Below are 15,000 nucleotides of genomic sequence, written 5' to 3'. Positions count from 1 at the left end.
GTGGGTCCGAGTGATGATGACACACGAGAAATATGGTCTTGGTTGTCATATAGAGTCGGTCGGTGTGGTAGGGCATCTAACAGTTGAATTGAGACTGTGGTGGAAATGTGGGGTCAGGTTTTCATGGGCGTGTTGCTAAGAGAGAGAGAGAGAGAGAGAGAGAGAGAGAGAGAGAGAGAGAGAGAGAGAGAGAGAGAGAGAGAGAGAGCTGACAGGTGTAGTTTTCAATACTCATCAAATAACTATATCAGCGTTCCGCAATTTGTAATTGTCCAAAAGAGCTGTCAGATTAATTCCCGTCAGTTTTGGCTTCGAGTACCAAACGCATTTCGCATATTTCATTGATCAATAATTTTTTCAGAGAGAGAGAGAGAGAGAGAGAGGTGCCAACATAATCCCACACTTTCTACACACAAAACGCAAAGCTTTTACAGCAATTTTCATATAAATATGTTTATTTAGGAAATTGTTTTTAAACATCTTATTTTGTTTAAACTTCTGAGCACTGATGAAATCCTCGAAATTATATTTTAATTTGAAATATTTTCTTTGGCAGGAAAATTTTTTTACAGCAGTGATTAATGTTTTTTTTCTGGAATTTTTGTTGCCCCCATAAACGATTTATTCTGTAGACTGATTCCTAACGAAGGATAAAAATAAGATTATGAATGAAATATTTTAAAAATATATAAATGACATTGTCTAAACACTAACTCTATATTTGTAAAAAAAAAATTCAATCCAAGAATAGGAAAAATACAATAAAAAAGAATAAAAGAAAACACATGGCAAGATATTTTTTAGTTTCTTGAGAATGATGGGGGATGACAGTCTGGAAAAATTCTGAAAAAATTTACATGTTTTCACGGCCAATATAACGTACAGCAGAAAAGGGCTAGTAATTTCAGGAAGGATTTTCTGAGTTATTTTTCAACTTAACATTCCTGGCTCAGCATTTGAAAGCAGAGTTAAAGGGGAAAACAGATGGATATTTTAAAAGGTTTATTGATCAGTGTCAGGATTAAACTCTGGACAGTAAAATCTAAAAAAAGTACAAAAACACTATTGATAAACTTCAGGATTGAACGTTATAATACATTTTGAAAAGTAGAGGGCATTGTTATGTAAAGAGGTTATTGATTATTTTCAAAAACAATCTTATGATAATACACTATAAGAGTGAAATAGACAGAAACTTAAAATGGTTATTACTCAGCCTCTTGAATACAAATATTATTTTTTGGAGAGTGAAATGCTGCATATATAAATCCATTTAAAAGATTATGAATTTCGTGACTCATTATTAAAAATATTTTCTAAGAATCTTATTTTGTGAACGAAATTTTCTTGTATGAGTAAAAAGACCATTTGATAATGAATTTTATACATCTATTTTCTCGCTCCATACAGTATAATCTATATTATTTTCATGTTGACGCACACTTTGCTGCTAAAGGTAACCCATCTAGATTTAATGCATTTGCAAATTAATTAGAAAATTAATGTTCAGGTTATATGGCACCATTCTGTATTTCGAATATATTTCTAGATCGAGGCTGATAATCACGGATCATTGATACTTTTTTGGTCGTTAAATATTTCAGTATTTTGAATGAATAGTTCGAACTAAATTAAATTTTCTAAATAGAGAAGATATTTTTGAGCTAAGTTGAAATCTAAATTCTTTTATTCAAGTTTACAATAATAATAATAATAATAATAATAATAATAATAATAATAATAATAATAATAATAATAATAATATTATTATTATTATTATTATTATTATTATTATTATTATTATTATTATTATTATTCATAAAATCTAATATTCGCATGAGTCACTATATTTGTGAAGAAACCCAGAAGTTGATAAGGGTAAGCATATGTATATATATATATATATATATATATATATATATATATATATATATATATATATATATATATATATATATATATGAAGATAAAAATATATATAATATACTATTTAAAATGAAGATAAAAACCATAATATATATTTAAAAACTTCAACCATTTATCATTCAAAATAATCCTGTTTATAATAATAATAATAATAATAATAATAATAATAATAATAATAATAATAATAATAATAATAATAATAATAATAATAATAATATTGATCAATCATGAAGCACAGTAACATGTGAGTCATGAATACGCATAGAGAGAACTGGGCTATTTTATTTTTTTTTTTAGGAATTTTTAAAATACAGATCTGGGAAACAGGGCGGGGGCGGCACAGAGAGAGAGAGAGAGGGAGAGCGAATTAAATGTGGAAGACACAAGAAATTTGTTTGTTCACAGCCCCCTGAATTTAGAGGAATTACAAAAAAGCAAACGAGAGAGAGAGAGAGAGAGAGAGAGAGAGAGAGAGTGGTGGCGAGTCTCATCCATGTCAGTATCTTAGATTTTGTATCCTAAATGCACAAATGGCACAGAAATCAATAAACAGTGCTAAAAACTTCAGCTGGCAGATGAGGGCAAGAGAAGGATTTTAAAAGTGTCACAGAAATCGTCGTGCTCTCGCACAAAAGAATCTAATTAGCATGAGTGATTACCTTCGTCCAAAGAACCGGTTTTGGATTTTATTGTTTCAGGAAAAACCTGAGATACTTTGGATATAAATATGCGAGTTGAGTTATAGTACTAGGGATTTGTTGGTACTATCAACTGGGATCATTTTAGGATTGCTTGATTTTGTACCTATTGCAGTATTCTGGTTTACATGGATACATCAGTAGAATACCGGAACAGTAAAAGAATTCAGGCTTTTGAAAACTATTCTTATTAATATGATAACCTCAGGCATATATGCGATCAACAACGTCTGGAAACTGACTTTCAGCTACACAATAGAGATGATATCTGCTAATAATTCAACACATGGAACAAAAACGTCATGTTTCTCAAGGAGCCTTCCAATGTCACGCTGGAAAGTCTCTACTTCATGCAAATACGTAAAATAACAAAAAGAATAATGCTATTGCCTCTAATACCACTTGATGAGAAAATCTCCTGAGTTACTTAAGAGTAACACAATGATCCTTTAACGTGTTTGACAATAACTCAATCAGACTGTATCAACAGATCAATGTTGCAATCTACACTAATTTACATACAAAATGAGGTCTAATGATGTGAGATAAGATAATAAAAACAAAACGTAAGAATTAAACGACAAAGAATATATAAATCTCTATAAAGTATAAAAATTCACCGGAGTTCCCTGCTAACTTCTCGATCTTAAAAATCGCGTGACTTTCCCAACTTCCCTTCCTATGATATTGCTATCTGGCAACTCTTTTCCACGGTAGCATTATTATTTCAAGAAATAAGCTGCATTAGCTTAATTCACTTACGTGCTCGGCCAGAACAAGTGAATTCACCATAACAGACATTGTTCCAGTATTTGCTGAAAAGATAAACGTCAGCTGTAATTTTGGGAGTTTTTCTGCTGTTTTCCCTCAAGTATCTTTTTATTTCATGATTGAAACTGTAAATTACGTCAGAAGTAAATTAATTAATGAACGTTCTCTGGCTATTACAAAAGTTTTTTTCTCTCTCTCTCTCTCTCTCTCTCTCTTCTCTCTCTCTCTCTCTCTTCTTTCTCTCTTCTCTCTCTCTCTCTCTCTCTTGTTTTTAATTTACATTGAGTGCAAGTAATACATCTGATTAGAACTACTATACACTGTGGGTAAGAGATTTTTCGTTCCATTATTTACAGAAAAATAGGTAATCTAAAATACCATAAAGTGTAATTGTTTACCAGAGAGAGAGAGAGAGAGAGAGAGAGAGAGAGAGAGAGAGAGAGAGAGAGAGAGAGAGAGAGAGAGAGCAAAACTTCTTACTATTGATATCAGACGATGTATCGTGAGCAAATTAGTCACAGACCTGTGTAATTATCCTCACCTCCAATCAATAAAGACGAGTAATTAGAGACTCGAATGTGATTACCCCAAAGAGCAGACTTTCATGTACATTCTTTACTTAGTTGTGGTTCTAATCATATCAAATCATTATGCGATAAAAGCTTGTCAAGAAGATTTGCAGATGACCAATTTACATGCGTTGATGGGGTCAATAATTTAACGGAATTCAATCTCTATTCTCAGGAGATATGGTACTTAATATGATAATTCACATAATAGTCGATGTATATTTTTCTCATTTAAAAAGGATGGCATTTTTAAACCTTATTGATAAAAAGTCCGTAACTCTCCCTGTTTTTTTTTTTTTTTTTTTGAAGACGTGAAGAGAGAGAGAGAGAGAGAGAGAGAGAGAGAGAGAGAGAGAGAGAGAGAGAGAGATTGTTGGTTGAAGGGAGAGAGAAAGCGTGAACACAATAACTGTTCAAAAGATCAGCAAGAAAAGATCTATAAAAACGATATAAATTAGCATTAAACCTTAACAGGACGCCAGTTACACACATCCTCATTTCTGGAATGGATTACATTTATTTACTTAACCATTTAGTTATTTTTTCTAGTTGTACCAGCTGTCATTCAATCAACTAGTCATGTTGGATCTAGTTGGTTGTGGGATGGCTGGAAGCCATGAAAATCTACATACTTCTGATGTATAAGTCTAATAGGACAATAAATGGACCAACAACCTCCTCCCGAAATGCTTACTGAGACTCTGATTTGTAACGTGAATCATTCAGGTGCAACCTCAGCATGAAGTGTTGGAAATTTATCATGAATGTTTGCATTGCCTTTATTTCCTTTTCTAGCATTATAATATTTTGCTGCAAAACCCTTTCATTCCGATCAAAACACAGTCTGATATTTCTCTTATTTCTGTCACTTCAAAAGCCTTGCACGAATTCCCTCTGTAGCGAGATTTTGAAAGCAAATATAAATTAGTTCGTTGCTGGAGTCCTGAAGTCCTACACAGCTTTGGGGAGCAAATTCAGATCTCTATGGTACCGAAGTCCTTCATGACTTTCGTGTATTTCCCAGAATGATGTTTGCATAGAAGTCCTTTGACTTGTTTCTCTTCATTACTGACAAGAGGGAGAGGGAGCGCCCCTCTCCGTCTCGAATTTCACGTTACGGTTGAACATTTGATTTGCAATTTTGATTTTGCAAAGACTTCAGGCAGGGAATGCTGTTATTTGAATGTTCTCAATTTCGGAAAATTTTCACTATCATCTTTTTAGTTAACATACTGGGCAGTTTCATTACTTTGCATGCTATGTAGAAATATATATATATATATATATATATATATATATATATATATATATATATATATATATATATATATATATATATATATATATATAGGTATATATATACATATATGTATATATATATATATATATATATATATATATATATATATATATATATATATATATATATATATATATATATATATGTGTGTGTGTGTGTGTGTGTGTGTGTGTGTGTGTGTGTGCACGTATGTACGTATGTATGTACCTTTTCTCCCTTTGGTTGGTTTCATTATTGTGGTGAGTCTTCTGGTCCTTAACAAGTCTATTGAGATTTGAATAGTTTCTCATCTCATATATATATATATATATATATATATATATATATATATATATATATATATATATATATATATATATATATATATATATATATATATATATATATATATATATATATATATATATATATATATATATATATATATATATATATATATATATATATATATATATATATATATATATATATATATATATATATATATATATATATATATATATATATATATATATATATATATATATATATATATATATATATATATATATATATATATATATATATATATATATATATATATATATATATATATATAGTTACACAACCGAGAGTAAATCCCATGCTTACCTTTGCTCTCGGTCAAGAAGTCCCCTCTATTGGTAGCTTGATAGTGATCGCATCTAAATGGCTACTGACTTCGTACATTTGTATATACACACATGCATCCTCTCTCTCTCTCTCTCTTCTCTCTCTCTCTCTCTCTCTCTCTCTCTCTCTCTCTCAGGTCTACAGTGAAACAAGCATTACCCAAAATAATTTATTTGGCAATAATCTAACATAACTGGATACAAGAAACATGGGATGAAATAAAATGGAATAATAATATTCACCAATTGATCAAACATATTACAGTCCATCATATTCAACTAATTATTTTCTCTAAATACTTTCCCCACAATAAATCAATATAAGTCAAAGTCCAGTATATTCTCAATGAGCACATCTTCATCTCTTCCTCAGTGAAACATCTAAAGAGGTCAAATAAAATCTTTGTTAATCAAATGCATAAAAATAAAGATATGGGAATTCCTCCCCATGTTACTTATAAAGTACACACAATGCAGAAAATGCTTGACACAAGTGAGATATATGTTAAATGAAAAGAACGATCTACAGTTTGGGAAATCTAAAATGTTTCCTACCTCAAAACAACAATGTTCATAATTCTTAACTGACAGGTCTCGAACCACAAAGCCTTCACCGAAGGCTTCCAACAACATTTGGCATTGATCTTTGAATGACAATTTGTTTGATATCTAATCACTTCACACCCTGGGGCTCTGCCCAAAAAAACCTGCATATGAACGATTTATCCGGAACCTGGACATTTCTGGTGAACAAACTCACAAAGTCTTGTTGCTAGGCAGGGATACTCTCATGTCTCAAGAATATCTGATGCATTCAACACATATACAGTTTTACTAATCAGGATGCACGCCATACACCAGCTAAACATTCTCTCAAGGCTCTTTCCAACGCCTTTAGCCACACTTATTAATCAAACATCTACTGTGCATTGTAACTCATAAAATATCTGTGACCTATGAGCTTTTCATATGTATATAATATGTTCTGTTTTTCTATCTACTGTGTGTGTGTGTTAATCGTATACAAAATGTTTCTCATTCCTTGATTGTTCTTGCAGAAGACCTGATGAATTCCACGAAATAAATCAATGAATATGTATCTTTCTCCATAGATATTAATGAAATGTTTAGCAAAAGAATTTTTTATGCTACAAAGATTGCCATTCAGCCAAAATCTAAATCTCTCCAGTTTTCCCTAAAGAATGCAATGATCCTATCAGGTATTAAAAAGGCTTTAATTCCTAATCCAATTTCTTCTTATTCATGAGAAGATTTAAGTAATTCTTTGCTTCAAAACATTTCCATCAATTTTTCTTAATGGAAAAATGTGGCTACTCTGTCAAGCTTCCTGATAGTAAGACTTCTCCTCTTGATCTGTCTATTTTACGACGAAAGTGAAATGATGGTCAACTATGAAAAATTATTAGATTGGTAATACTCCTGTATAGCCCGTCATTAAGAATTTAACAGCTTTATGATCATTGTCATATAGCATGACACAAAATATGAAAAAAAATATGCATATGAACTGATATGTGGCAACTTTGCAAGGGAGGTTCATCAGATTACAGAATTTCTGTCTGTATCTACTGTACAAGTAATGTATTATTTCTCAAACTGTGAGAATGTGACAACTTTGCAATAGTGTGCTAACATCAAGGTTTCTTGTCTATATATTTCATGTAAGACCCGTCAAGAATTTACAGAAAGTAAGATTTCGTGTCTATATCTCATAAAAGAGCCGTTGAATTTCCGATAAGAGGAATGTGGCAACTCTAATAGAAGCGGTTTTCAGGTAGCTTTATTAGCGGTATTCAAGATATATCTTTCCAATGCAGAATGAGGGAAAGAAGAATTTTCTTTATCGAGTTTCACTTAAGTAAAGAAGATGAAACGCGTTCGGGGCTATTGTTTGTATAGAGTTTTTATTTAATAATAATAATAATAATAATAATAATAATAATAATAATAATAATAATAATAATAATAATAATAATAATAATAATAATAATAATAAACTATTTATTTCGAGTATAAAACTAAAAAAGAGAAATACTAGTAGCACCTGTAGCTTCCTTCCAGAGTTGGGAATTAGATACTGAGGTAATCCTTTTGTATAGACTTAGCTAATATAATTATGTTAACGCTATTGAAAGCGATGATGTTAGGTATGACCTCAGAACGGAAGGAGTTAAAATAGTGCCTTGTATTATGTTTATTGATATTGCCCGTAGCGTTGCATATTGGCATTGACGCCTTGATATCCAGGAACATGTCTAACTCAGATGTAAATACTTGCACAGCTTGATAAGCGATGGCAAAAAGCGAACGGGCATTTCCATAGATTAGAGAAAGTGGGACTAAGTAGTTACCCCAGGTGGGAGGAGACTCCAACCAAATGGGTAGACCTTGTCTCTCGTGGCCTTGATATAGAGTAGGTCGGTGTGGAGGGCATCAAACATTCGTCTCAAGATTGTGGCGTAAATGTAGGGTCAATAATGTCAGGTTTTCATAGGCGTGTTGCTAGGAGAGAGAGAGAGAGAGAGAGAGAGAGAGAGAGAGAGAGAGAGAGAGAGAGAGAGAGAGAGAACTATTAGGTGTAGTTTTTAATACTCATCGAATAAGTTTATCAGAATAAGGCCATTTTGTGTTTGTCCAAAAAAGCTGTCAAACTAATTCTGAGAGAGAGAGAGAGAGAGAGAGAGAGAGAGAGAGAGAGAGAGAGAGAGAGAGAGAGAGAGAGAATGTGCCACCACAATCACACATGTTACACAAATACCCACAAAGCTCTTCAAGCACTTTTCATGTCACCAGATTTTACGAAATAATCTTCGGTCCCCTTATTTTGTTTAAATTTCTGATCACTCATAAAATATTTGTAATTACGTTTTATTTTGAAACACTTTCTTTGCTGCGAAAAGTTAGGTTACAGTAGTGGTACAGAGAGGGAGGGATTCGGAACTATTGTTATGTCGACAGAATCCTGACGGTGGTTAAAAATAAGAATAGGATAAAATGATATTAAAAAAGTGATATAAGTGACATTGCCTAAACAGAGAGTTTAGATTCTTAAACAATTCACATACAATAATAGGTATTTGCCTTTTGATGATTTCATGGCAAATACAACGGAGAGTAGAAATGGGCTAGTAATTTCGAGAAGGGTTTTCTGACTAATTTTTCAAGTTTACATTCCTGAATCAGGCTTTGAAAGCATTGTCATGGATAAAACCGATTGAAATCCCAAAAAAGGTTACTAATCAGTGTCATGGTTAAACATTATATAATAGATTTTACAAGGTGAACTATCTGAAATATGAGGATAGTGTTAAGCAGTTTCAGGACTGAACGTTGAAAAACCTATTGAATGTGTAAAGGAGATGTAGACATCTGAAAATATTATTAAATATTTTCGTGATAAAACATAAGAACAGACACTGAAAGAGTGAAAAGACACAAATCTAAAAGGATTATCAATCAGGTTTATGAATACACATCATATATTACTTTAAAAGAGTGAATTAGATCAAATATCCTTCAATCATAAATTTCATGACTACACATCAGACATATTTACCAAGGCTATATTTTCTCGTGAACCAAAATTTCCTTTAGGAATAAAAGACCATTTGATAATCATTTTAGCGTCTATTTTCTAGTTTCATTTACTACAATTCTGAGATATTTTATGACAACTTTATAAGTTTGGAAAGTACCCGTATTTAAGTTCCCAAATTTAATGTATCCAAGAAGAATCATTACTAAACAAAAACGTTGCTTCTACACGAATCTAGTTTTGAAATGACTGGTGTCCTTATGTAAAGTTCCAATTATAAAATTATCATTTGACTTTCATGCTAAAGATATCAAGTATTCAAGTTAGTGGAACCTTCGTTTTGATTTTAGTCATTACCTTACCAAAAATAATCAAAGTAAATATATTATTTTCGTAAAATAACTGTTGAAACGTTGAGTTGTAGTCCTACGGATTTGTTGGTACTGTCAACCGGAATAATTTTAAAGTTGCGTGATTTTGTTCCTACTGCAGTATTCTGATTTACATGGATAGATCAATAGAATGCTGCATCAATAGAAGAGTTTAGACTTTAAAAAAATATTCATATTGCTATACTAAACTCAGGAAAATATTCAGATCAACAACAGCAACAGGGAACTGACTGTTACCTGCGCAATAGTTATATTCTGATTTATGCTAACTTTGTAATTCGACTAAAAAAACAAGAACGTGATATCTCTCTATTATCCTTCTGATATCCAGGAACTTTCCAGTGTCACGCTGCTAAGTCTCGACTTCCAGCATATGCGTAAAACAACAAAAAGAATAACGCTATTGCCCCTAATAACACTTGATAAGAAAATCTCCTGAATTACTGAGGCCATTTAGTAACACAATGTTCCTTTTTTTATGTATTTGACAGGACTCCAACCAGTTTGTATCAATAAAACGTTCCTGTCATGTGGAATATCAAATCGAGGTGTAATCTGCGTTAATTCACATACAAAAGGAATTGCAATGATCCTAGACGGGGAAATGAAAACAAAAAAATAGGGAATAAATCAACAAATATGTATTTAAATCTCTGTTGAGAATAAAAATTTCTCTGGGTTCCCTGCTAACTTCTCGATCTTTTAAATCCCGCTTTTTTGTAACTTCCTTTCCTACGATATTGCTGTCTGGCAACTCTCTTCCACGGTAGCATTGTTATTTCAAGAAATAAACTGCATTAGCTTAATTCACTTACGTGCTCGGGCAGAACAAGTGAATTCACCATAATAGACTTTGTGCCCGTATTTGCTGAAAAGATAAACGTCAACTGTAATTTTGGGAGTTTTTCTACTGTTTTAATCTTGAGTATTTCTTTCAAGACTGCACATGTAATTTACGACAGAGGTACAATTATTAAGGAAGGTTCCCTCGCTGTTACAAACGTCTCTCTCTCTCTCTCTCTCTCTCTCTCTCTCTCTCTCTCTCTCTCTCTCTCTCTCTCTGTAATCGGAAACTGCAATGCAGTTGCAAGAATTTATTTTTAATCAGTTCCTTGAAAATGGACAATCTAAAATGCCAGTAAAATGTAATTGTTTGCAAGTGAGAGAGAGAGAGAGAGAGAGAGAGAGAGAGAGAGAGAGAGAGAGAGAGGAAAACTTTTTACTAACGATATCAGACGATGTATCGTGAGCAAATTAATCACGTACCTGAGTAATTATCCAGACCTCCAGCTAATAAAGACAAGGAATTAGAGACGCAGATGTAGTTACCCCAAAGAACAGACTTTTTTGTACATTCGTTAGTTAGCTGTGGTTCTGATCATGTCAAATCATTGTACGACAAAAGCTTGTTGAGAAAATTTGCAGCTGACTAATTCACATGCGTTGATGCGGTCACTAATTTAACGGAATTCACTCTCTATTCTCAGGATAGTTGGTATTTAATCTGATAAATCGCATATTAGCCTATGTGTCTATTTTTCTCATTTCAAAGAGGTGGTGTTATAAACATTATATATAAAACTGTCCATAAATCTCCTTGTTTATTTTCTCTAAGGAGAAGAGAGAGAGAGAGAGAGAGAGAGAGAGAGAGAGAGAGAGAGAGAGAATCGGAGTAGGAAGGGAGTAAGCTTGAATACAATAACTGATGAAAAGATCAGCAAGACACGTACGAAAATTACTAAAAAACGCAAGGCTTTTCAGGGTGTCAATTTCACAGTAGTCACAGATCCTAAAGGGGATTTATTGATTTAATTTTAGGTTTACCACCGACCTTCCGATCAGTAAGTTATGCAAAGCTCGGTCTAGCCAGTTATGGTATGGGTAAACATAATGAAAAGTTATTTGTTTTTGTCATATTAGCTTCATGGGGTCGGGATAGGGCTAGGGATCTCCTCCCAATATGCTTGCTGAGATTCTGGATGGTGACGCCTTCTGGCATAACTGTAACACGAATCGTTGAAAATTTATCATGAAAATTTGCATTTCGTTTTTTTCCGCCTCCATCATTAGAATATTTCCTCCGAATCCCTTTCATTCCTACCAAAACACAGTCTGGTATTTCTCTTATTTCAGTTACTTCAAAAGCCTTGCATGAATTCCCTCTGTACTGAGATTTTTAAAGCAAATATGGTTAGTTCCTAGAGTCCTCAAGTCCTACATGGCTTTGGGGAGTAAATTTAGATCTCCATGGTCTCGAAGTCCTTCATGACTTTTGTGTATTTCCAAAAATGATATTTGCATTGAGGTCCTTCGACTTGTTTCTCTTCATTATTGACGAGAGGGGAGAGGAGCACCCTCTCTGTCTCAAATTTCATGTTGCAGTTATGCATTTGATTTGCTGTTTTGATTCTGTAAAGACTTTAGGTAGGGAATGGTGTTATATATATATATATATATATATATATATATATATATATATATATATATATATATATATATATATATACACATACACACATAAATACACACACACACACACACACACACACACACACACATATATATATATATATATATATATATATATATATATATATATATATATATATATATATATATATATATATATATATATTATATATATATATATATATATATATATATATATATATATATATATATATATATATATATATATATATATATATATATATATGATTATTATCACTTTTGTACGTGATTCATTTATCACACATTACCACAGGTGAAAAATAAGAAACGGGGTGTAGGTCCTGACCGGTTTCGACTTTATTTCCAAGCCATTGACGAAGGACTGATACAGAGTGTGAGAAGTCACAAATATATATACTACAAGAACAGTACTGACGAACATACACAACCGTTAGAGGCTCCATATCCCTATTCAGGCCGGTGTCGAGGTAGGAGTGTCCTTTAAAACTCATTTGGCTAAAAATCACAATAGACTCTCAGGGGACATTGCTGATAAACAGACCATACCCCACCTCAGATCCACCTGACAGGTGTCATGGAGGCGGAGTTTGGAAACTCATTAACATTACTACCCTCGTACTGTGTTTACAAATATGATAATCCCTATTTTCATATATCTCTACTGCCTACCAGCAAAAAGTTTAAACAATTTACAAATTTCTTTTGATATTAAAGGATCAAGTTTATACATCCCTTGACTGATATTCATATTATGGTTGTAACTTTCTTTTATGAAGCTAGATTCAATGATGTTCCTTTCAGTGCATTATTAGAATATACAATCCTTTTGCCCCCTTCCCAGTTGATAGCATGATTGTTCTCACTAACATGCACAAATATACCACTGTTCCTTGTGCATATCTCACACATTTCTTATGTTGTTCAATTCTTTTTTCCAGTGCTTTCCCGGTTTGACCAATATAAAAGTTGTCACAAGACTTACACGGAATTTTATATACACACCCTTTAATATTGTCTGGGAGTTCTTGATAAGTACATTTTCATTGTTGTATTGTTCTTAAATGCGACATTAACACCAAAATTCTTAAGAAGATGAGGGATATCTTTCATACTATTATTATAAGGCAGAACAAGCAAATTTTTTGTGTTGTAAGGTTCTTTCTGGTTTTGATACATAGTCTTTTTGCCGCTTCAAATGCACTGTTTAATACACTATCAGGATATTTCAATTTTTTGCCTGCAATCCTAATCTTATCTATTTCATCATCAATATATTCAGGCTACATACCCGTAATGCTCTTAAAAACATAGATGAAAACACTGACTTTTTAACCTTATTGCTTTGTCCAGAATAGAAATGCACATAGGAAGAAATATTAGTGGGTTTTCTATACACACTATATTTAAACCTACTACTATTTCTTCGTATGGGGACATCCAGAAACAGTAAGCACCCATCATTTTCCATTTCCATCGTGAATTTAATTGATGGTACTAATTGATTTAACTTAGCAAGTTTTGATGTTGTATCACTATTCACAAAGGTGCCAATAGATGATCTGATGGCGTTTTTATCTGAATTGTTAGAGAACACACAGCTGGATATCCCATTTTCTAAAAAGTACTTTAATTGAACTGATTAAATTATGTAAAAGATTGTAAATTTGAATTTAATGGTAAATTTTACTCACAAAATTTTGGTATGGCAATGGGAAACCTCTATCCCCAGTGTTAAGTAACTTATATATGGAATTTTTTGAAAAGAAGATATTAAACAACATAATCCCACGTAATGTAACATGGTTTAGGTATGTTGACGACATAATTTGTGTATGGCCAGGGAACCAAGATGCAAAAAACTTTTTGCTAAGTTAAATCAATTAGTACCATCAATTAAATTCACGATGGAAATGGAAATGATGGGTGCTTACCGTTTCTGGATGTCCTCATACGAAGAAATAGTAGTGGGTTTAAATATAGTGTGTATAGAAACCCACTAATATTTCTTCCTATGTGCATTTCTATTCTGGACAAAGCAATAAGGTTAAAAGTCAGTGTTTTCATCTATGTTTTTAAGAGCATTACGGGTATGTAGCCCTGAATATATTGATGATGAAATAGATAAGATTAGGATTGCAGGCAAAAAAATTGAAATATCCTGATAGTGTATTAAACAGTGCATTTGAAGCGGCAAAAAAGACTATGTATCAAAACCAGAAAGAACCTTACAACACAAAAATTTGCTTGTTCTGCCTTATAATAATAGTATGAAAGATATCCTCATCTTCTTAAGAATTTTGGTGTTAATGTCGCATTTAAGAACAATACAACAATGAAAAAATGTACTTATCAAGAACTCCCCAGACAATATTAAAGGGTGTGTATATAAAATTCCGTGTAAGTCTTGTGACAACTTTTATATTGGTCAAACCGGGAAAGCACTGGAAAAAAGAATTGAACAACATAAGAAATGTGTGAGATATGCACAAGGGAACAGTGGTATATTTGTGCATGTTAGTGAGAACAATCATGCTATCAACTGGGAAGGGGCAAAAAGGATTGTATATTCTAATAATGCACTGGAAAGGAACATCATTGAATCTAGCTTCATAAAAGAAAGTTACAACCATAATATGAATATCAGTCAAGGGATGTATAAACTTGAT

The sequence above is a fragment of the Macrobrachium rosenbergii genome, chromosome 54 (genome assembly GCF_040412425.1).
Source record: "Macrobrachium rosenbergii isolate ZJJX-2024 chromosome 54, ASM4041242v1, whole genome shotgun sequence".
Taxonomy (NCBI): Eukaryota; Metazoa; Arthropoda; class Malacostraca; order Decapoda; family Palaemonidae; genus Macrobrachium; species Macrobrachium rosenbergii.
The sequence above is the reverse complement of the archived record's forward strand: the minus strand, read 5'-3'. Positions refer to the sequence as shown.